Consider the following 25,656-nt stretch of genomic DNA (forward strand, 5'->3'; position numbering starts at 1 on the left):
GCAAATCAGCATAATGTACAGAATAAATTTCCCTGTCTCTGCCTCCTGAATTTGAGTTTATTGATTGATGAATATCCCGGCAAAGAAAATAAGTTTTGATGAGATCAGCAGGAGCCTGTGACTCTGATTCTAAAAGAACACTTGGATGGCATCAATAAATACTGCTGTATTTTAAGGGTCATGAGAGTCTGACAAAGAAATGATTTGATGAGAGTGAGGCTGCCAGAAGACAGCAGCAGAAATTACATATGAAATTGTCACAAGAATGAAAGTTGGAAATGAGGCAGAAGTAAAACTAAGTGAGATGTTGCTAGCAGTGTTTTTTCCTGATGTGAATGCAAAAATTTTACAGAAAACATTGCTGGCTAATAAGGTCTCTTTTACTAAATGTAAGCATTTCTTCTCTCTTGGATTTCCCTGTTAGGCAGTGACACTTTACTCAAGAAATAGGAGCCAAAGACACAGATTTTAATGCAACAACAACCTAATGAGGAAATACTTTGTTCCATGCTTGGTTCTCCAATGAGACAACCTCTGAGTCAACTACAAACACAGATTAAGATTGGTACCAATTAGTATTAACTGAGTAGGTTACTGGCATTGAATTTGATTTTTTTTCAAACTGTTCATAAAAATTCAATATGAACAGTATTCAACAAATCTTTTTGCAAATAAACACAGAAGGGTATGTTTTAATATTTTTTGCATTAAGTTCCTGTGTTGAATAAGAAAATGTCCTGATGCATTGCCATCTTCAGAACCACTATAAAATTAGGATTAAATTCTGTAATTTTGTCCACTGTAATTGACCCCGAGTTGCAGTGTCACCAGTGGTAAGATTTTAATTTTAAATATTGAAAAGAAGTTTCTACTAGGCCTGCACAGTTTCAGGGAAATAACCCAAAACATACAAACCAAAAAAGGACACACAAACTCCCCCCCACCCCCTTCCTCCTCAAACACATCTATTCCAAGAAGAGCATAATGTTAAATATCTACCCTTTAACTATGCCAGTGTGGTTTTGTGGTTTAATATACCATAGTATGTGAAAGGTGAAATAGAGCTATAGCAAATATTTGTGTGCATGCCCACAAAAAGTTAAATATACCTATATATAACTGCCTCACAAAATCATTCCAAAGCCCATCATCAAAAAATACTGGAGGATGAGCTCACTCACAAGTGAACTTTCAAATATACATGTGTGTCAGTGTGCCTTCTCCCCCTCCCCCTTTGGACGATGGAAGTCCAAAAAGCTCATGTACACACAACATCTGGGCAATGCCCACACTTAATATGAAGTAGCACAGACATCTGTGACTAATATCCAGATCATTCCATTTGTTGGACTCAAGACAACAAAAACAGTGGATGAAGTTTAAAGAATTTTTTGAGGATTTGTGGGTGGCCAGTCAGTATGACTAAGAGACAGGCACTTTCTAACTACTTCAAACAGACTTCAGTCTGACTGGTCAGAATCCCATGCAGTCAGTATGGAAAAAGTGGAAACCAGTAAAAAACCTCTCATCCCACTGGATTTTAAGCACGTCCCTGCATAGCTTATTCTTGATAACCCTTCCCCTCAAAGTCATACAGCCAAAATAGTGGAGTCAGGAACTACTTTGGTGCATTGTTGTCACAAGATTGTTAGCAAATTGAAGGAAATTCAGAGAAAAAAAGTCAAGAGTTACAAAGGAGACTGGAAATGTCAAGAGAAAGATTGAGATAAGTATGTTTTTTGCCAGCTGAGAAATATATTAGTAATGTGGAGTTCCAAAAATATGATCTATAAAAACTAAAAACGCATAACATGATGGGACAATTAAAAATTTATTTAATTATAATGCAGCTTTAATAAAAGGGTACTTAAGGAAAAACAATAAATCTTTATTTCCATCAAACTGTAGGGTAAAAAAACCTGTTCCAATCTTATGCAAAGTGATTTGTAAAACTGTGTTGCATGTGTGAATCTGTTCTTTCTGCTGACTGCAAAAACTCCAGAGATGTAGTAAAGTCAAACAGCAAAATGAGGGAAGGTGTTACCCGTAAGGGTGGTGAGGCAATGGAACTGTTTGTCCAGATGTGTTGTGGATGCCCCATCCCTGGCAGAGTTCAAAGCTGGGTTGGATGGGGCATTGAATAACCTGGTCTAGTGGAATGTGTCCCTACTCATGGCAAGAACTTTGGAACTAGATTTTCTTTAAGCTCCCTTCCAACCCAAACCATTCCATGACTAATCAGGTATCATTAATTTATTAAGGAAGATGAGGATCTCAAGAAAGACAGAACCCAGGAATACAAAGAACGAAAGCTAAAATAAATAATAAAAAACAACAAAACACTGAAAAATCATGCTTAACCTGGTCCTGCTCACCTGTATAATGTGTCTCACTCAACAGTGTTGTAATGATGCAGTTGGCATTTGAAATTGTCTTGAGATCAACGGTAAGTTGAAACTGATTCTCTATGTGTACTGTGCTGCTCTGCCACTACATCCCACAGGAAAACCAGTGTGAATATATTTCGGTTATCTGAAATTTACATGAGGACATGACTATGCAGGTATGTGCAACCCAGACTACTCTCAGTTCAGATATCACACATACTATTATCAGTTTACAGGTCTTTTCTGTGTTTAAAAGTGCAGGAAGACCACAGCACATAAAACTGGTAGGTTCTTATGTTTGTGCATCCGCCAGCTGTCATCCAATAATTCTTTGATCTATTGAAGAGTGAGAGTTCTTCAGTCCCTGTAGAGTGGATTAATCTATGTACAAGAGTAGTATCTCCTATTTGGACGTCAAAATTGGATGCCACCTGCCTCTTTTAATGTTTATTTACAGCCAAGACTAGACTATGAGGGGTACCTGCTCTAAAAGCAAATATTAGACTTTGGATTATACTGAATCTGGAGTTTGTAACTTTAACTGCAGATCAATTTCCACAGACTCTAAGAACATTCAGATTCAGTAAGCTCCTGAAATGAAACAGAACCAAAATAGACTTGAGAGAGCTGCTAAAAGGACAGGGTCAAAACCAGGATATAATTTACTGCCAAATCAAAAGCATTGATTTCAACAAGAACGAGAATATAGCCGTAAAAATATTCCCACAATCCACCCACATTAAGAAGATTTTGCTGTGAGACACACTGCAGGTTGAGGTTTGGGCAGACATGACCAATTTAGGCAAAGTAAGGAAAGATGAAGACGGCTTCTGCTGACTCTGAAAAAGAAATATTGACTAACAGCCAAAACTTCCCTGTTATGCAAGAAGCTGTACCATAGAGCTCAAAGTGGACATGACTACCCACCTCCCCAATCTGTCAGCTGATAGCTATTTATCTTTTGATAGAATAGATTTTATTATAAGTAAGTGGTCTTATGCTAAGTTAATACCTTTCATTTATTTTTCTGCATTATGCTCTGAAAAGTATCACAGCAGATTCCACACAGTATAAGTGGCAAAAGACCAGCTAGATAGTAGGATTTGTACAGAATCACATCTTCCTTCTGTGCTTAAAGAAGTTCTCTGCCTGAACTTAAGCAATAGTCATAAAGTGTTCTTATCTGTCCTTAATCTGCTTTCCTGTTTCTCCTTCTACAGCTCTTTGCTGCTCTCCTACTTTCTCAAAACTGACCAGCTGCATGGCAAGTATTTCCTATCATATGGTACATCCTACCCAACCTTTTGTCTTCATCAGCAGGCAGATCACTTTCTTGGCACTATCTCTTTGTTTCATCTACTCAAACTTGAAACAACAATATCCTTTTTGCACAGAGTTCAAACCAATTTTATGAAGTGGGGTTGTGGATTAATTCTTATAATACATGAAAGGTGCGTCATAGAATCTTTCTAATTAGTATTTTCTCTGCTTGTTTTAATTGCAACATTTCAGCAGCAAGATATCCTCCACAAGCACGGAACAACAAGACAGTCTCATGTCTATGCCTGGTAAGATTATGGATCAGATCCTCCTGGAAACTGTTGTAAAGCACATGGAAAATAAAGATGTGATGGGAGACAACAAACACGACTACTCTAAAGGCAAATTGTGCCTGAAAAATTTGGTGGCCTTCTATGATGGATACAGAGGTAGTGGAAGGGGGAAGAGTGACTGACATCTACCTGTACTTCTGCAAAGCATTTTACACTGTCCCACATGTCATTCTTGTCTCTAAACTGAAAAGTTACGGATTTGATGGACAGACCATGCTGTGAATAAAAAACTGTCTGGATGGTTGCACTTGGCAGCACGCTGTCCAAGTGGAGAGCAGTGATAACTATTGTTCCTCAGGGGTAGGTGTTGCAACTGGCACAATTTAATGTCTTTATTAGAGACATGGACAGTGGAATTGAGTGCACCCTCAGCAAGCCTGAGCATGGCACCAAACTGTATCAACAGTATTACTTCATGTTGCCACAACTTCTTGTATTCCTAAAGTAGAAAACAAAACCCCCACAACCCTGTGGATAATGCACCAATACACCAATGTTTTGGCAGTGGCTGAACAGTGCTTACACAGCACTGAGATTTTCTTTCCCCTGACTCTGCCTCCCTCAGCAAGCAGAGCTAGGCTTACCAAAAGCTGGGAGGAGACAGCTGACTCATACTGGCCAAAGGGATATTCCACACCATATGACATAATGCTCAAAAGTTAAATCTCAGGGAAAGAAGGAGGAAGGGGGGACATGGTTATGTATGTGTCTTCCAAAGTAGGTGTTATGTTTTCTGAAGCCCAGCTTTACAGGAAGTGGCTAAACCTCTGCTTGCTGATGGGAAATAATGAATAAATTTGTTATTTTTCTTTAGTGCGTTGTCCTGGAAGACTGCCTGCTGCCATCCTAAACAAGGAGGACTCGCAGCACTATTTATGTTGCACAGGTTTTAATGTCTTGTTTTTTCCTTTGTTAAAAGTAGCCAAGGTTGCTAAAACTGGATTGGGGATTGCTAAGTAGTGTGATGCCACTACTATCTTGAAATTAAACCACATATCTACTGCATTGTCTGCATCAAATATTTTGGCATTTTGCCGTCAGATTGAGTGATCTTTCATACATAGAGAGACATGTGCTTCTGAACTGCTTGGGAAGATTTCATGTTTCTCTGCAGTTCTGAGGTAAGCCCTGTGCAGACTTTCACCACAGAATATTTTGTTACCCTGAATTTTTGCTGCTGGTCACCTCAGCAGTGTGGCACAGCAGCTGTCAACCTATCTGTTTATCCCATGGGCTCTGAAAAAAGGACTCTAAAGCATGAAAAAGAAGTCCATCCAAAGCAAATGATCTATATCATCAGTCTTTTCTCCACTGGTAGATAAATTGCCCAAAATACTGATAAAACAGTTGTGAAATTCCCCAGCAGGGTTTTAGTTCAGAGGGCTGATGTCAGAGTATAGTAAGCTGTCAAATACATCTTCTCAAGCAGTGTATTTACAGTCACTAAATTCAAATTGTTTCTTTACCCCATTGAAAATGGTGTGAGGACTTTCATGGAAAAAATTACTAATGGGATGGTGAGAGAGGAACCTTGGAATTTTCAGAGTGACTGCAGAGGCTGTAGGCTGCAGTCGTCCTCTTATGATGTATCCCAAAGTGTAGCAACACCAGAGACCTAGTGCTGGTATTTGTCCTTGCAAGAAGGACATGCCATGTCACATGGAGGACACGTCATGAGGACACAATTGTAAAAACTTAGCAAAAAGACATAACTGTGTAGACAATGTCCAGTAAAAAGTCTTTAGCTCATTGCTAATTAAATCACCCCCACTGATCTGTTGCATTTGTCCTGTCCTGCCCTATTGGATGGTTTTTAGCACAGCAGAGGCATATGGTAGGAATGAATACCTTTCAGCACACCAGGAGTAGAAGACAGAGATACTCAAAACTAAGGGCAGGGGGAAGTAGGCCCTCAATCAGTAGTTCTTATAAGCTTTGGGAAACATAAAACCACTCTGGTATAATTTGTTTCATGCTTTTTTAGGGGAATTTAGAAGAAGAGAAATTAAAAATACAAGATGCAAAATATCTTTAAAAAAGACTTCCTTGGATTTTCAAGCTGGCCTCCAAGTTCCATCCAAACAGAAAAGTGCTAATAGGGTAAGAAATGCATTCCTTATTTCAGTATACATCATATGCTAATGATTAAGTGTCTCAGTTCAGGCACAGCTTCTCTCTCAAGATGGGTGCAGGTACATTCAGACATGTCAGATGTTCCACAGAATGATGAAGGCCCCGCATAAAAAAACACAGAAAAATTATGCACAGAGCATTGTTTAAAATGCTCTGCTGTCTCTTGCATTTCCTGAAGCTTATTTTACCAATCACCTGGAGCATAAATCTGTCTTCAGCATCTGTTCCTCTCTTCCAAAGCAGATCCCCACTGCCCATGACTGCTGCTTATGTATACAATTCTTTATCAAACCTAATTGGAAATAGCATTGAAATCAACACTTACCATCTCCTTATGCTGCTTAACCCATCTCCATCCAGAACATTTCTGAACATTGCACATGAGGATGCAATCCTTTGAGAAGCAAAGGACTCTCTCTAGTGCTGAACCAAATAAACCCTCCTCATCACTGGGACTGCAGGGTTATCTCAATATCCCATGAAAACAAGCTTAGAATTTCAGGATTTCAAAGCTGCCACTTATGAACAGAGACAGAAGCATCCTGCTGTATGAGTCTTATGGAGTGGACACGAAAAACCAAAGTTTGGTCCCTTATAATCCCACACATGTATCACAGGCACCTACTAGTACAGGCTTGGGGGTTATGGTAAGAGTTATAGATATACTTCAAAAGTAAAATATATTCAGTCCAGGCACAGATAATCTCCTCCCATTTTAGTTCTAGTTATTAGCATTAGTTATGGCCATGTTGCAGAGAAAACAAAGTGTGTTTTTGCTGCTTTAGTTTAAAACAAACACAAAGAAACTAAGAGGATATATTTAATAAAAAAAATAATTTTAAGTTAATACATGGAAAATGAATGATTCACAGGGTGCACTGCAGGTCACAGAAGAAACATTAAGCCTTTCATTTCCAGGCATCACTGATTTGCTTTCAACTGTGGTCCACGACTATATACCTAAATCTTTAAAATCTTTGGATTTCGATCAACTCAAGCATAAATATGATGTCGAAGCAGATGTTTCATGGCAGAAGTAGAATAAAGAATAAGGAATGTTTCTGCACACAAGATATTTGCATCTTCATAAATGAAGTAACACAAACCTTTTGATTCCTTAACTGGTTTAATGGTGTGACTGTGTAAAAACAATGTTTTGCTTCATTTGGAGATTCCTTGACTATAACACATATAGAAATTCAATGTTTCTAATTTTATAGTTTTAAACCGATGTGTTGGGGCTAAATATTATATAATCTGTAATAAATAACTTATATGCTGAAGAAAAGAGAGGAATCAGTAAAAATCAAATTTACTGTCATATGAATATGAAGTGTCTCAAAAGTGATTCATAGAGGCCAACTGGCTTTACAAAGTCAACATTAGATGTATTCCTAAACCACAAGTGTGGATAAGTCTATGACAATATCCTCCAGCAATTTATAATTTCCCTCAACTCATGCATTACATCAGCTCCAAGATATTTCTATATGAGTTTAAAGTTTAACTAATGACTTGAAAACTTAATTCACTTTCTCCAAATCACATATTTTTCCTCAAATGTCAGATATTCTGAATTAGAATTTTTTTCCCTGTCAATGCAATATAGTAAAAGTAGAACTACTGTGGGTACAGCTTCCCACAGTACCTTCAGCTCAGACCCCTTCATTTTTGATGCAAATGTGAACTTTCAGATTATATGTGTTGAGGTTAAACCTTCAGTAATGTCCCTGATCAACAGAATCAGCAGCCATGCAACTTATGAAAAAATAGAGATCCTGACAGGTACTACATCTATAACTGTTGTAAATATTTAATATTCTTCTGCCTGAAATAAGTAAAAGAACAGAAAAAATATCCAATTATTTTCTTTACTTCTCTAATGATTAGATAATTCTTTAAGAAAGAAAACTATAAAATTCCTTTCTCTCTCTCCCCTTATCTCTGTGTGTATATATATATACATGTATGTGTTTATAATACCTGCAGGTTACATTTTTTTCTCTACTTATTCATATGCAGAACCATATTACTCATTTAAATATGAATAAGCACTTAGTCAAATTATTCTTTCACATAACAGTTTCGACACATTTACTTAGCTAGCTTGCTCTTCACTTGATATATAATAGATACCCAATGCAACAGCTCCAGTGGGAATCGTGTTTTCTTCTAGTTGAAGACTCAAATAGGTAAATTTTAAAATTTAAAAATTCATGAAGGAACTCATGAAAAAATTAAGTTCCTGAAAACTGCAAAGTATCTTACATTTTCACTTACCTGACTGGCCCATATTTCTACCCTGTTCTCAGAAGGCAGCTGTCCCCCTTTCCACAGGAGAGTTGCATTATATTCATAGGAGTGTAAGTCCCATGATTGTTCCCTTGTCTTTTCATGATTATCTGAAGCCTCAGATTAAACGTGCACCAAAACACTCTCAACATATTTTTCAGGGACTGTCTCCCTAATCCAATGCCCTTGTAAAAGTTTGTAATCCCCCTTAGCATTTTGCATACTCTGTTCTTTTACCCTATCCAAATACCCTTCTTAAAAACCAAACTTTATTTTTTTTTGTTATGAAAATAATTAAATTTATCAAAACTGTGTATGCTCTTTAGCAAATAGCATAGAGTAACTAATAGATTTATAAAACTTCCTTAAGATCATGGAGTTCAATCATCATCCCTGCCAAATCCACCACAAAATCATGTCTACATGGCTTTTTAATATATTCTGGGATGATGACTCCACCACTTCCTTGGCCATCCTGTTTCAATGCTTGACAGGCAATTCTGAAGAATTTTTTCCCCATAATCAATCAAAACCTCCCCTAGTACAATATGAGACCATTTCCTCTTGTTCTGTTGCTTTTTAACTGGGAGAAAAGACTGATCCACACCTTGCTACAACCTCCATCCAAATGATTGTAGAGAGAGATAAAATCAGCACTGAGCCTCTTTTTCTCCAGTGTAAATTACTTCATCAGCCACTCCTCACACGACTTCTGCTCCATACTCTTCACCAGCTTTTCTGGACATGTTCCAGCACCTCAGTGTATTTCTTGAAGTGAGGGGCCCAGAACTGAACACAGGATTGGAGGTGCAGCCTCACCAGTGCCAAGTACAGGGGGACAATCACTGCCCTGGTCCTGCTGGCCACACTATTGCTGACACAGGCCAGGATGCCATTGGCCTTCTTGGCCACCTGGGCACAGCTGGCTCATGTTCAGTTGCTGTTAACCAGCACTCCCAGGTTCTTCTCAGCTAAGCAACTTTCCAGCCACTCTTACCCCAGCCCGTAGTGCTGCCTGTGGTTGTTGTGACCAAACTGCAGGACCTGACACTTGGCCTTGTTGAACCTCATACAATAGCCTTGGCCCACTGATCGAGCCTGTCCAGATTCCTTTGCAGAGCATTCCTGTCCTCCAGCAGATCAACACTCTCACCCAGCTTGGTGTCATCTGCGGACTGACTGAGTGTCCACTTGACTGTCTCATCCAGAATCCTGTCAAAGGTATTAAAGAGAGCTGGGTTCAACATCAAGGCTTCTGGAACCCCACTGATGACCAGCCGCTAGCTGGAAACAGGAACATTCACCACCCTACTCTGGCCACAGATATCCAGTCAGTTTTCTACCCTGCAAACAACAGTTCTTAAAGAAGTATCTACAAGAGCACTTCTGCCCAACAGACTATGGAAGTATCTGTAGGAACCCCTTTTATAGCTTGTAATTTGAGTTCCCTTCTGGTAGGAAAGATTCATTTTGGTATACTTACAGGGTTTTTTTTCCAATTTCCAACTTCTAAATTTTTTTAAAAAATAAATTGTATAGAAATTTAGTTTTGTTCCTAGCATTTGAAGAAACAGATGGTTATACAGACAGAAAAAAAAAACCAAAGAAAGGACATGCCTTTAGTATCTGTAAAGTTGCCTCATTTTAAATAACATTTTTCATGCCTTCTTCAGTGTGTGAACTGTTCAGGTTAAGAACACTTTTTGGACAAGAATTTTTGCCTGCTACCTAGTTAAACTTGCTATTAAACTTTTTAGACTAGATAAATAATGCATAGCAAAGCAAGATTATGGTTGGTGAATATTAATGGCAGGAATTAGAGCACAGAAACTAATCTATAGTCAGAGAACACTCAAGCACAGAGTACTAAGTGACATAAGTAGGCTAATTGGATGCTTCTTACAGGAGCTGCTTTTCTGCAAACATTAGATTCACCTGACAGAGATTTATTTGATGACTCTTGGATAAGAAAGGAGGAAAATGCTTCTTTTCTGTGTCATAACATCTTCTTTTTTGTGTCTTGACATCAAGGAAAAAAAAATCAACCAAACAAAAAAAGAAGAGACAGTATCTTAATGATATATCATTTTATTCCTCATTTATTTCAAGAATCAAAATAGTTCTTCTTACTCTTCTCCCAATCCTTCTCCCACCCTTTACAAAGACTCAGATTGTTAGAATGAGATAGCATTTACGAAAATAACTATTTAGCAGTACAGTATCTTGATCAATGTTTGCACATGGTCTAGATGACCTAGTTCAAAATAATAGTTGCCATTCTACTCACAAAGTCTGCAATCAACTTATGACTTGTGTATTTTTTTGGTTTTATGACTTTGTTTTTAAATTGATAGCCATATGCCTTCCTCAGCCCAATGAATAGAAGGGAAAAGCTGGTTCAGTTATTTTGTTACGTTGTTCTTCCAAAAAGCTTTCTTTTTACTGTGTATCTCAATTTCTCTCTGATTCACTCCTGAAAAAGTACCATATTGTAGTTTTTAAAATATATATACTGAAGTAAGAATATTCAACACAACAATATTTTCTGGTGGTCTGCAACAAGCATTTATAAGGCCAACTATTAGCATGAGAATTCTCCCTGTCATTCAGAGGTGCATATATCAGACTCAGCAAATTAGCAGCCTTTTTAGCTACCAGCTACTAGTCAGGTTGGTATGAGCAGATATAGGAGAGATATTAAGAAGATGCTATCAATATACTCTGTGATGACTGTTTGTCCTCAAGGCTCTGCATGACAGTATCAGTAATATCTCTATTCCTGTAAATATTTTTCCCTCTCTTCACCATCTCTCAATAGAAAAAAAAGTCGAGGAAAAAAAAAATCACTCCACCATGCTCCAAGCCTTGCCTCTGTGGCAATGTTATCACAGTCAGCATGGACTTATTTCAGAAACCCAGAAAGAAGGAACACTTTAAGAGCTCAAATCTATTTCTCTTATGAAAAAGTGCTTGAGGTGCTTAGGAACATAAAATTAGCAACGGTGTATTAAAATTTCTGCTAATAATTTTCCTCATACCTTCTAACAACATAACTGAAGCAGCTCTTTCCTGGACTGTGGGTTTCAACTAAAAACAAAAAGCCAAAACCCAAAAAACTCCTACACATTAAAAAACAAAAATTCAAACAAAACCCCAAACCAGAAAAAAAAACCTGTCCCAAAAATCCCTCTCTCTTCTCCCTTCCAAACTACACTTCATAGTGCCTTCTGGTTTTGAATAGTTATTACATAGCATTAAAAATGCAATAAAAGGGATTGCAGAAGGTTATTTCGTCACTAAGTCACTTTTGGCCAGGTTACTTTTACCCCACTGTAAGACTTGTATAGTAGGGACAGGATAGCTGTTCATTCTGCAGGAAACAGAAGTAGTAACCTAGGTTCTTTCTTTGCCAGGCAATGAAGGACTTCTCCTACCCACTCACCCCACACAATATGTTTGTGTTTTGCATCCCTCCTAGGTTTCTAAGATATGGAATTTATATTCTCACCATACAATCAGATTGTACTTTGGTCATTGCAAGTTACTTTTCTTTGTACTTTTCTAACTACAAAACCATGAATTATATGTAATAACTATTTGTGGGTACAAGTTTTAGACAATTTCTTCCCCTCTTCCATTTTCTTTTTCTTTCTGTTCCTTACTCTGAAAGCTCACCCCAGGTCCAAGTCATTCACCTGCATGTTTTATGCTTTGTTTCAGAGAGGGACAGTGGGAAACAGAAAAAAGATGAAGCAAGCTGTGTAGAAAATTTTTACATATTAAATATGGTTGACATTCAAGTGTGAGAAGAAAAGGGAAGATTATTGTTCATTGTCAAGTTTCAAAGGATGCAGACTTTATTTCACTGCGCAGTTCTGAGATACCATTCTCAAAGCACTTTTGTTCCCAACCTAAAGGAACTATTCAGTTCATATGTGTTAAGCACTGGAGAACAAGCAAGATTTGTGGGGGAAAACCCAGATCCAAAGGCTGTAGTAAAAATAAAATTATTCCAGCAATAGCCCAAGCATGATTAAAAATTAAAGCCCACTAAGGTTAGCAGGCAGTCCTATTAATGTTGAATAAATCCAAACTCTATATAAATCAAGAAAGAAAAGAGCTGCTTTTTCAGGACAGCTTTGTTAGTATCAGTGGAGAACACTGTTCATATTGCTGCATTGCACAGTATCTCCCTGAAACCAAATAGTTGAAAGTTAATAAGTTCCTGCTTAAGAGCCTTACAGGTAAGAGCTGGACCCTGCAATAGTAGAATCAAGATGTCTAAAATTCATATGCTCCCAAAACATGCTAAAAATTCATGTGCCACAGAGATGTCCTAAAAAATCCTGATTGTTGAGAAACAGTTTCTAGTTCCTTATCAATGCTTTATTCCCTGTGTAAAGTTTCAAGTGATGAAGAAAATTGTTTACCACATATCTATAGTACAACAAAATTTTAGTATATGATTAACTACTGTTTTCTGGACTTAGCATAACTGACTCCCCAAAACCACTGGCAGCAAAACTAATCTGCCTGGAAGGCTACTTGACACTTGTCCACGTGCCCCTGCACACAGTGAATCACAGCATAGGTCAGACCAGAGGTCCTAGGTCTGAAGGGTGAAACTAGAGCTGCCAAGCTCTTTGGTGGCACCAATTTTTGCGGTACATTGTTATAACTGAGACATCCTCTCCTCCTACAACTTGAATATCTTCAGATATCTCCATATTAAAATTATATCCCAGGGTTTGGGCATACCTTCACACCTGTTACTGATGATGATCATCAACACCTATGCTGTTGGTTCATCAACCACCCCTTTGTTAAAGCATAGGGTGATGTTGTTACCTCATGCCAAACTCCTATCCAGCTTGTTTTAATTTTATATTTCACTGTGTCTTTATTTAAACATGAGTTAATGACTCCATTTATGTTTCTGCAGCTGAAGCACATTTTTTCTGAATTATTTTTTCTCTCCTTTTCTCAGTATTAGGTGGTGTTAAAATTGAGACATTCAAGATAGCTGCTGCTGGATGAGCAATGAAAGGACAAAAATCATAGAATAGTTTGGGTTGGAAAGGACATACAAAAGCCATCTAGTCCAACCCCCTGCAAAGAGCATGGACTTCTTCAAATACACCAGGTTGCCAGAACCAATTGGCAGATGTGGGCTTTCACTGAGTACAGTGGGTGTGCCGAGTTTCTGGTCAAAAAAAGAAGTTAATTCTGATCACTGGATTCCCCAAAGATGGAGCAGCTGTAAGAAGTGCAGGAAAAGCAGCTGGCTTTCCTATTTTTATTTTTTTTTTTTTTTTTTTGAGACCGGGACAATCATTTAAACATTACTTGTGACATTTCTGATGTCTGAATCCTAGTAAGGAGACTTACTAGGATTTGGACTGGGACTCTAGTAAGGATATAGATGTCATTAAATAGTCTTGATCTGGCTGTCAATGAAATAATTTATGCTGTATGTAGCTGGCTATGCAAACTAATGAAAACCTACTTCAACAAAATGAAGATGTGTCATATTTCCTAATACAGTAATGTGGAGAGCAAACAGTATCTAAAACATGAAACATATTTTGTAAATTGAGGTATTTCCCACCACTCACACAAGCTTTTAGAATCTGAGAATAGAGGAAAATTTTCAGTGCAGGTTAAAACGGTTTCTAGCCACTTATAGTTACAAGTAGGTGCTCTATGTATCACACTGACAACTTAAATTTCCAGAGTATAAATGTCAAAGACCCTTGCTCTGCCTCAGAGCAATTTGTTAGATAAAACTCATGAATTTCAATTAAGGATGAATGTGCAATTACTTTAAGGAAGAATAAAAGCAACCTTTCCATTAGGAATATATGAGCAGCTGTTAAAAAAAAATAAAATACTGTCAATACTATCTCTTCATTCAATTAACTCCTAACCTTGCAGACCACAGATCATTCCATTTGTCACCACATCGATTAGGCAGCTCTACATATTGAGAGCACTTCTATGCCATTAGGTTATTAGATCCTGCTAATTCCTTTCCTGAGAAATACATGAATATATTTGACACATTCATTAGCTAATGAAGTTAGAAGATTCATATCAAATCCTTTCTGTAAGTACTGAGAACTACCATTATCAAATCTCCAATTCAGAGACAAAAAATGTATCCTTTTTCAAGATAGAATACACAACAGCTAATATTTTGAAACTAAAATTTTAATTTCTTTGCTGCTATGACACTACAAGAAACAAGGAAATAATGTTAAGTAACAACCCCCCCCCCTCAAAATACTATCAGTCAAAATCATTAATGATATATTAAGTACAGAAGCTCTCCCTTTAGTATTTTAAAATATATTTGAACTATATAACCTCTCCAAACAGTAAAGCAATTTTCACATTTACTGTTTGACTGACTTTTATTGCACTAACCTTAACAAGTTATTTTTATAGAGTCAGATTCAGACAGGTTAAAAAAAATCAGCTTTTCTTTTCATATAAAGTCAACTGATAATGTAATACGTAAAGTAATTTTATGTACAGAAAATAAATAGAAATGCCTCCTTATGTTTTCATGAGGTGTGTAAAAGAGAGCATTCTCCTACCTTAGTCAAAGATGCTTGCTGCTGACTGACTGGAACAATTTTACTTGCATCCTAGTAAACTCTTGAACAGTAATCCTGTTATGTGTCTACAGCAGTTCCATGGGGGTGGGACTTCTGTGTAATAATGAATTCACCAGGGAATCTTCCCTTTGAAAGAATGCTGCTGCAGACAAGGAAACCACTCCACACTTACTGTCACAAGCTTTTGGATGATTAGGTTAAGATGCAGGGAGTAAGTTCATACACACACATGAAGTGATGCAGATTCAAATATTTCTTACATGCTAAAGCTTTGACAGGATGAAAACTGCAGTAAGCTTTACAGGGAAAGTACATATATATATGTGTGTGTGTGTGTGTGTGTGTGTGTGTGTGTTTTTGTACATATATACACTTTATATATGCAAAAAGGAGAGGCACAAAAGGTCACTAGGAAGAAATTATTTATTTAGTCTGTAGGGGTGTGGCAAAACAGCATGTCTGGGTTTATTAGTGATTCTATCCATTTAATCTGAGAAACTCCAAGTCAAGCATATCAATCTTTACCTAAAAAAATATTTTTAAGAGTATCATAATCCTAAATGATAAGTTGCATGAAAAGCAGATGCACGTCCACCCTACTAGCTATCACTAATTTCCTGTGTAGAGTGGCAGTTCAGACATAATGAAGAAGCTCTGTAACATGTTAACCCAATAACATAAAAAAAAAGCTTCCTGCAAGCTCTCCAACAACAAACAGTGATGTTTATAGTGATTATTATTAAGATGTATGAGCAAAAAAACCTCGGAGAGTGTGTATGGTCACTTGAAATAGTAGACAACAAATATGAGCACAAATTGATACTTTGGATGAAAGAGAGATACATCTGCCAAGGTTGTGGCAGTGAATATGACAAAGGGTGAAGGGTCCCAGTATTCAGCCAACCACCTCAGTGGAGCTGTAAGAATAATGGTCGTACGACCTGATTACTGGACTAAGTGAGCCTATCAGCCTTTATTAAATCATCCAGCACTTCCCTGATCTGATTTACAGATAAAAAGCAAAATAAAGCTGACTCATGGACTTTCAGCTCTGCAGAGCTGCTTTCCAGCATGTCAATCCCAGCCTATGTTGGTGTCTGGGATTACACCCAAGGTGCAGGACCCTGAATTTGTCTTTATTGGATTTCAGAAGGCTCCTCTCTGTCCGTCTCTCCAACCTGTCAAGGTCTTTCTGAAGGGTAAGCATAGCACCCTGGGACAACTCCTCCCCGTTTTGATACATCAGTGAACTTGGATGAAGGAGCAGAGTAACTTCTGAACAAGTCACTGATAAATATGTTAATACTAGGCCCAGTGTTGAACCTTTGGGGACAGCACTGTGACAGGCTTCCAGGTAGACCCTGTGACACTCACTGATAATGACTCCCTGGGATTTGCCATTCAGCCAGTTCTCAATCCACTTCACTGTCCACTAATCCAGCCCACACTTCTTGAGTATGCCCATGAGGATGTTGTGAGAGTTGCTGTCAAGGTACACAATACCCACTGCTCTCCACTAATCCTTCCAGGTAGCTGTTTCATCATAAAAGCAAATCAGGTTGGACAATCCTTCCAGTGACTCCACTTGTCTATCACTTTTATAGCTTTCTTGTTAACTAACTCACAAGAGGTACAAAAAATCATAGCTTTCTTCTGAATAAATTCCAGCATTCATTCAGGGTGTGAAATACAAATTCAACTCCCTTCCGTTCAAAAGCAACCTGCATTCTTCAACTCCATATTACTGCCCTTACCTGTAAGTCATGAAGTGGCCTGTGTGCTTGCCACACCTTGTTTTGAAACTGTCCCAACAGGAATACCACACTCAAGAATCTGAGTTACTTAAAAGACAAACCAAAAGAATAAATGTCATCTTAGAATGTTCAAATGTGAGCGTTACCTGAATAGCAGAGAACAAAGTTAACTAAAGTAGAATTCTGAGGATTTCATTTCCAGAGAAATGGAAAGAATTTACAGTTTCTCAACTCAAAGGGCAGAAGGTGAAGGAAGAACAGCGACAGAAAAGAATGATAATATTTAGCTATGTCAAAAACAAGAGCAGAGATGTTTCCCATCTGTATAGCAGATAGCATAACAAGGAAGAAATTTAAATCGCAGGAAAAAAGGCTTTCCAATGGCTAATCCTTTGATCTACCAGTAAACAGGGAGACTCCTCAGCCTTCTTACTTGCCTGTAAGCCTTTAAGAAGAGGTTAAAAAAAGTATCATAAATAATCTGGGAAGAGTTAATTTTACATTGGCTGAGTGAGGTAATCTGAACATGCCTACACAAGTTTTTCTGTGCAAGTTCTGAACATTCAAGAGTCAGAAATGAGGCATGTTTCTGTCAGAAATGAGGCATGTTGCTGTCAGAAATAGCTTTTTCCAATCACAAGTATACTTTTTTAATTTGCAAAAATAATCAAAATAATTATTTATGTCAATAGATGTTTGAATGCCATCCTGCTAATAAGACACTTAAAAGTAATATAATACTAATTTATGGCTTCAATTTAATTTTAAATATATGCTTGATGCATCAATTGAAAAGCTTTTACCTTCACCGATTAACAACTAAAAGAATACAAGCTATTTATCTAAAACAAAATTTTCCTTTTTCAATCTGAAGTAAAAAATTAGGAGCATGTGAGACTGCATTTCATACTGACAGAACAAAACACACATGTCACATGTACTAGACTTCTCCAAATGCTGTGATTCAGCTCTTCATATGAAGTAATTGCAGCGTAGCAGACCTTGGAACTCAATTATTCTGGCCTAACAGGCTGATTTTACATAAGATCTTCTTTTATTGATCTAATATGCAGTTGAATGTCTGTTTCAACTTCTGGCCTGTGCCTGGCTTGTATTAAATTACTTGTTTTCACCTACTTTACATATTACTCCATGGAAAAGTGATGCCAGACAGCCAAAATATTCTTTTAAGTAAAAAAATTACATTCAGTCCCCTTTGCTACTGTTAGAGCCCCAGACTTGCAGTTACACTTCTATTTGATAGTTATAGTCAGTATTGGATATAATTCTTCTATACAGTTGTTCTTTAATCACTTAAATTGCAGTGTTTTGTAAATAGAAAGTGTCCCTTGATAAAGAAAATTAAATTCCATAAAATTCCATCTTTCTGCAAACAGCGATTGGATTTACTGATATTGTGTTGTAGATCTGTGACCAGTGTTTAGAAATACCTGCACATCATCAAACCAATTATTTTTTTTGAGGAAAGACACAAAGCACTTTAAAGATTGAAAACTGCGTTTCACCCGCAAGCTGGACACAGAGACACCGATTGCCAGAAACAAATCTGAGCAGAATCACGGCTCAGTGGCATTTAACACAAATAAGACATCAGGTTTTCTTTCCATTACCCCTTCCAATCAGAGAAGCTCAATTTGCATCTCTAGTACACAAAATTTCAGACAATTTTCTTCACTCTTCCATGCTAAAGTACAGATCATGTGGACAACTGGCACTGAGCTAACATGGATTCTGTATTTCGGTACGATATTAATAATGTGTCGTGTCTATCACTTTTTGCCCTGGTGGTATAAAGTCTTCTGTGTGTAGTCAGTTCTTCTGATCACTAGGAAAAAAACAGATCTCTTGTTGCCTCTCCAGGGTAAAAAGTACCACTGCTATTATTCATCAGGAGAATACTTCACATTTCCTTACAACAAGGACTGTCAAAAGAACCTGAGGCAGCCCTCTGTAGAGTCACCTGGTGTATCTAACTTCAGAGTTATCTAACCCTTTAGAGATTGCAGAAGAGTACCTAAAGGTGTTTTTGAGACAGTCTATTAAAGAATGCCATCCTGTACCACAACATAAATACCTTGAAGGATATTTTTGCTGGAGAGGTTTGACAATACAGCTTAAGTAATAAATTTGGGGAGACTAGGCCGACATATTTACCATAAACATACTTCCCATAGAAACAATAATTTTAGAAAGTCATGTAACTGTAGTGAAGAAGACAATGAAAAAATTACAAGAGAGACTAAAATGCTACAAATAGGCTGGGATACATCAAACAGCATTGCACTGAGAAACAGTTAAAAAATACCTCTGTGCATATTTGCTCCATTAAGACATTGCAGTTTTTTAAATTTTTTAACTGTACTTCTCTGCTACTGTGTATGAAATAAAAGACTGCAATGAGGAAAAGTCTCATAAGGTGCTGCAGAGAAGACCAGTAGAAACGACTTCAGCATTTTTCAGTTGACTTCATGACTGACTTGGTGTGTGGCGTTTAGTTAATACCACCATAAGTTTCTTAGAAAGTTCAACGAAACGACATGTTTTTCCTTCTACAGTTTTTCTGGAGATGCACCACTGCACTAATGTACTGCTTACCACATTGAACAAACTGCTTTCCAAACTTTTACTAAGAACACAGCTCTTAAGCCCAAGTATCATGGTGTTTATGTCAATACAATTCTTAATGCATTCCTGTTGCTAGGATAAATTTGTTTACAGCTTGTGGATGAAGTAATTTTCATACACTTTTTGTGAGGATCCCCTGTTTGTTCATTGACTGAATAGTTACATCTAACCTCTCCTGCCCTCCATGCGTGGGCAGCACTTCCTGTCTTTGAATCATATCTAATATTTCAATGGCAGCATCAGTTTTTACCAGCACCAAGGGCATTGTGCTTGCATCCTAGTTATACCGTAAGCAAAAATACTTTTATCTCATCTCTTCTGAAAAACTGCCACTGAAATGGGAGCAACCCAATACACTTTGATGAGATTCCTTTCTACAGGAGTTTAGCCTCCTGTCTTATGACAGGACATTAAAACCACCTTTCCTTACACTTAATTAAAAGGTATAATATAGTTTGACAAATATTAAAATTAATAGGATAGTTTTTGTTCTTTTAAGCATTGTTTGTCTCAGAAATTTTTCTTTCTTACCAAACCAGAGGATCATTATGAGGTTTCAGACTGTTAGAGCAATAAGGATAACACTGCTATATCTAAACTATCACAGGGCAATAATGAATTAGAAAGAGCACTGAAGAGTGAAAACGTCTTTACTTACTGATTCAGAACATTCAGTTTGTCTGCTTAAGTTATCTATAGTATTTGCACAAAGGCCACATTCAGTTAAACCAGATGTGCTTCACCAGATGTGTTTCCTTTGATTATATAACTTAGCATTTCAAGATGAGAACTACTTCACTTCTCATGGCCCTGTGGAGGACAATTACCATGCTCAAAACACTGCTAAAGTGACATCCAGGAAAGCATCCTCACTACCCTATTCTGCAGAACATGTGCTGACAAATAAGGTAAGAAAGTAAAAAGCATAGGGGAATTCCTAATCTCATACTGACTTTTTGTTTGTTTGTTTTCAAGTTATTTATTCATTAGCACATGAACCAGAACTCAACTGAAAACTGCCAGGCTCAGATAAGAAGAAAAAATTTCTACATATTAAATTATTATTCAACCATTTTACATGAAGTAGAATATTATTAGAAAGAAAAAAAATTCAGAATGTTTATGGGTCTGGATATTAAAACATTTAGTAGTGGAGACTCCAGTTCACAAAAAATCTGGTTTGTACAGGTATCAGAATCTAAGCTTTTTGTTTTTCCCTCATAAGTGTTGACGAGCATAGGTGTTAAGAATTTTTTACAGGCAAGAGAAATTGAGAGCAGGAAGAATGATTTGCCGGAGCAAAAAATTTAAGTCAAGGAGGTCAAGGAGGTTCAAGCTGAAACATAAGACCATCTTGCTCCTTCAGGAAACACTGGAGCAAATCACCCAAGGACACTGCAATTTCCATCCCGGAAACTTTAAGACTCTGCTGGACAAAAAGCTCAAATTCAAGCAGTGTATTCAACCACAGTGCTGGTTGTTGACCATCACTGGACAGCTGTGTAGACTGGCAAAGCTTTCAACCATACATCATGCTGCAGAATGCAGACTGCAGTCCAAATCATCTTCTGAGGTGAAAGCTCAGAAAGGAGGAGGAAGAGAGTTCTGAAATCTCATGTAAAGATGGACAGATTGAGATTAAACTCATGAGAGCCCATCTTCCTGAAATCAAGCTCCAGCTTTCATGTACTTATAGGCGGTTAAAGTAATTACTGGACAAAGTCATGATGCTGTGATACTGAGGGTACCTCAATATCCCTGTATCATTGATTTGAACAGATCCAAGTTTTCAGCCATCATGCTCTGTTTCAGAATACTTGTTCTTAAAGCAAGCCAAAACCCCCCACCAAAACCCATGAGCCATACCCATCCACCTGCAGCCAGAAAAGAACCTGCCAAAAAACAACCAACCAAACAACTCTAAAAAACAGAACGACCTTCAGACACAAGTAAAACTAATAATTATTTCATGGAATAAATCTAAATCCATGGCTACATGGCATAAGTAACAATGAACAACAGTTTTGCTATCTTGCTTCAAAACACTGAAAGTATTCATAAATCTTTATAGTGCAGAAGCTTCTGCATTTCTCATGAATAACTAAACAGATTATAAATACTTTCACTTTGATTTTCATAGACTGATATCAAAATATTGAAACATTCCCTGAGTTTCCTGTTTCCCATGAATTCCATCTCAAATTTTTCTTAGTGACCTTTGAGAAGGGGAATTTTTTTGCTCTCCTGGTTTCTGTGAAAATTAAAACCAAAATTAAAGCCAAAACCAGAACTAAGATAAATAATTAGAGACTCTTTTTTCTTTTCTTTTCTTTTCTTTTCTTTTCTTTTCTTTTCTTTTCTTTTCTTTTCTTTTCTTTTCTTTTCTTTTCTTTTCTCCTTCTCTTCTCTTCTCTTCTCTTCTCTTCTCTTCTCTTCTCTTCTCTTCTCTTCTCTTCTCTTCTCTTCTCTTCTCTTCTCTTCTCTTCTCTTCTCTTCTCTTCTCTTCTCTTCTCTTCTCTTCTCTTCTCTTCTCTTCTCTTCTCTTCTCTTCTCTTCTCTTTTCGTCTTTAAGTTCTCATCTCTCTAGCTTTTATTGTCATAAGTTTCGGGTTGAGTGCATTTTTAAATATATGCAATCTTAAACACATTCATTTCACAGTCATTCTAGGAGCTGAGGGAACTAACTGAATTAAGCGGTAGAAGACTAACTGATTTTAAGATTTTATATTCTGTGTAATTAATGCATTAAAACCTAATTTTAAATAGTGAAGAAATAAATTTTAGTATACTCTAACAATATTCCAAGAAGCAGTAAGAAAAAATATTTAAAAATTGCATAAAATGCAGAAAATGCGAAGACTGAATAATGGGTAACAGATGGTAGTGTGCTTTGTTGGGGGTTCTTCCAGGTTTTTTGGTGTGGTTTAATGGTTTGATGCCTTTTTTTTTTTTTTTTTTAAATACACAGAATGGACTTTCTTTAAGAGATGATGTGTAAACAAGCAGTTAAACCCACCGCTCCCCGACGCCACAAAGCAGAGGAGCTGCGTTAAACAGTATAATAACTGTACTCACCGGGCTGTAGCAAGAGAACTGCCAGTGGAATAAGAGGTCATTCCCCTTCACCTGGCACTGGTGAGAAGTGGCTGAGGAAATTGAGGCTAGAAAAAGGTGGTTAAGGAGAAACTGGTTGCACTCCATGAGGAGAGATACAGAGGAAATTCAACACTGCTCAGACAAGTAGAGCAAAAGGTCAAGGTGACAGTGGTGAGTAACAACAAGAGCAATTATATTGGATATAAAGAAAATAATCTAAATAATGAAAGTAGTTAAGCACCAAAGTAAGGGTCCAGAGCAGTTTGGATTTTCCATATCTGAACACTTGCAAGACAAGTGAAAAAACCTGATCTAACTTTAAATTTAGCCTTTCTTTAAAAAAGAGCTTTAGCTGATAGCTCCAAAAGTCACTTCCACCCTAACTTTTCCTAAGATTCCAAGATCATACTTCAGAACTGCTTCATAACCATACCACATAGGACACTTAGGGTTTCATTGAAGTGGATATGTTCCACACAGTGCTCCCCACCACACCATCAGGTTGCTAATATAACTGTAGAAGATTAAAAAGAAAAACCCCATCAGATTTACCACTTGATTTATTAGCAGATATTTTCTGTTTGTTAGCTACAAAGTGCAACTTAAATACAGTTCTGTACTACTGAACATTGTTCCTAGGTACATATCCTACATGAAGGAGGCTGTATCCATAACTTCCATCATATTTTCAAAAGCTTTGTATTTTTTCCCAAACTGATTTTTACTAAGTTATCCTTAGTGAAAGAAAAAGAAAACCAGAGAAAGAAAACCAGAAAACCAAAAGAAAGCTTAAACTGCTTTCATATTCTAAGAAACCAGGCTGGGGCCCAGAAGTAGCAGGCCTGGCACTTCCTCCATCTCCCCCTTCCATTCTCTCTCCCCTCCTTCATTATTTATTCACCTCAGAATTCAATGTGTCACAAGAGTGCACAGAAGAATTATTATCTATTTATCGCTTAAAGGCTACAGCTTCAGGTGCTCTATGGTGGACTCCACAGTAACATGACATCTTGCAACTTCATAGCTTGCAAGACCAAGAAAAGAGATGAAACAAGCAAGATAAAGAACATAAGCAGATGTTTAGAAAGGAAATATTTTTTTATTTAGTGACAAAGACTGTTATAAGTTTTATTCATCATGTATTTGGCCTTCATATTCTAATTATAACTTACTCAGAGAGTTGTCTTGCAAATTAACATCTGGACTTTATCCATTCAGCCGTATTGTTATTTTCTCTGCTTTTTTTTTTTCCAAATTTATTTTCACAGAACTCTGTACAGTGCTTCACATTCCCAAGGGAGTTGTTCCTACCAGATAATATTTACATGTCTACCTCCTGCCTAGATTTTCAGTAGTTTTTCCACAACTGTTTTCAAGTGTCAGAAACAAAGTGGAAACATACCATCACATCCAGTTAGGTTCATATGACAGGATTCTGAAGGAGAAATATGAGGTTACTACACAGTTTTCAAATACAAAACCCCACTTTGATTACATGCTTTATCCCAGGACACTGTGTTCTATGTGCTCTTCCTCGAGAAGATCTTGCAGTCTAATTAAGATATAACTTCTGTGATCACACAGAGATCATCAAATATATGACATTTCCTTTGAGATTTAACACCTTGCCACCTATCCTGAAAGGCCCTATATTTTCAAATCTTTATAAAAGTCAACATAGATTAGAAGAATGGTAATTAATGATGTTACTCTTAGAATTCATCTTCCCTGCCAGCAAGATTTAAGGCAGATAGATTATAAGATTGCTACTCTGAGTTCTCACAGCTACAGCAAAAATGAAACCCTGGAGTAGGAAAGGAGCTTCCTCAGAAGAGAAATGCAAAAACCCTGTTCAGCAATAATTTTTGAGAAGATTCAGCTGTTGATATTTGCTTGTTTTTTTACTAGTTTTAAACCTTATTACACACATCCTGCCAAATATCTATTGTACATCACTTTCATTAGCAATTCAAGGATATAAATTAATCTTATATTGGATATGACAAACATAAATATCGTCATGCAATTTAATAGGATCCAGATCATCAGGTCTTAGTAAAACAGAATATTCCAATACAATATATTTTTATACTTCATCTTTATGTCAGTATGTCTTCCATTTAATCATCCCTCTTCTCAAGTGTCAGCCATGCAAGATATAAGAAATAGATAATTGTTTTACTCACAACTCCAGTTGGGTAGCACTTTTTTTCCAACTTTACATACATATCTACCAGTAAGTTATGGGACAGTGGTAAGTATATTAATCTCTTTAATCTAAAGTTATTAAACCTTGGAAAACAACTTAAGAAAATTGGATAAAAAAATAATTGATACAAACACTAACAAAAAGCATCAAACCTACTGTGACAGGCTACAGATATGCTGAGGCACCAAAATGCCCTCTTAAAATGTTACAACATGGTTTAAGAACTAATTAAGATGATTTTACCCTTATGCCCGGTGTTGCTGTGTCTCCTTATCTGTATTTCCATAGAACAGCTTAAATCCTCCAGTCCTGTGTGTAATGGAAAGCAAAAATGACACCCAGCACTCTGCAATCACTGCCTGTTGTGTCAGGACACAGAGATCATTTCTGACACCTACTGACACCAGATAACAATAACTGGAGCAAATATTAGACAGTACCTGACACTCCAGCTCCCAGAAACAGATCCTGGCTGCTCTAAGTCTTTCATGAGTAGTATTACTTTTAATCACTCTGTGGTAATATCAACAACTTCCATTTTTAAAGCATTTACCTACAGCTATTGCAAAAAAAAAAAATTGTCATTGCAAAAGGTATGACAGCTAAGCATCTCTCATAGGCTAACACTGATAATATTGATACTGTTCTTTAAATATTGAGTAGGCAGATTTGTTGTTTGAACAGCAACCTAACCATATTTTGGCTGTCAACCACCACCATTTACATTTAACCAAAATCAGCATTTCTGCAAGTGATAAATAACGAGTAAGCAAGCAATGGATATTGTTCTGGCAAATCCTTTAGAAAATACGTATCTTTCATAAATTCTGAACCAAATTTTCCTCAGCTTCTGCCTCACCTCTGCAAGCTTCTTTGTTTTGGCCAAAACTGTAGAGCACCTAGTAG

The 25,656-nt window shown here is 37.1% G+C and overlaps 1 protein-coding gene across 1 annotated transcript in view; it reads right to left on the bottom strand.

Moving 5' to 3' along the window:
- Nucleotides 1–25,144, bottom strand: part of DLC1 (DLC1 Rho GTPase activating protein) — a 257,450-nt gene extending 232,306 nt beyond the window's left edge. The window contains exon 1 of the mRNA XM_066185796.1: nucleotides 24,994–25,144. The gene's annotated coding sequence lies outside the window, so the exon portion shown is untranslated. The remainder of the gene's footprint in view (nucleotides 1–24,993) is intronic.
- Nucleotides 25,145–25,656: the final 512 nt, after the last annotated feature.

The sequence above is a fragment of the Chamaea fasciata genome, unplaced genomic scaffold (assembly GCF_029207755.1).
Source record: "Chamaea fasciata isolate MVZ Bird 193981 ecotype frontalis unplaced genomic scaffold, bChaFas1.0.hap1 SCAF_6, whole genome shotgun sequence".
In the NCBI taxonomy this organism is placed as follows: Eukaryota; Metazoa; Chordata; class Aves; order Passeriformes; family Sylviidae; genus Chamaea; species Chamaea fasciata.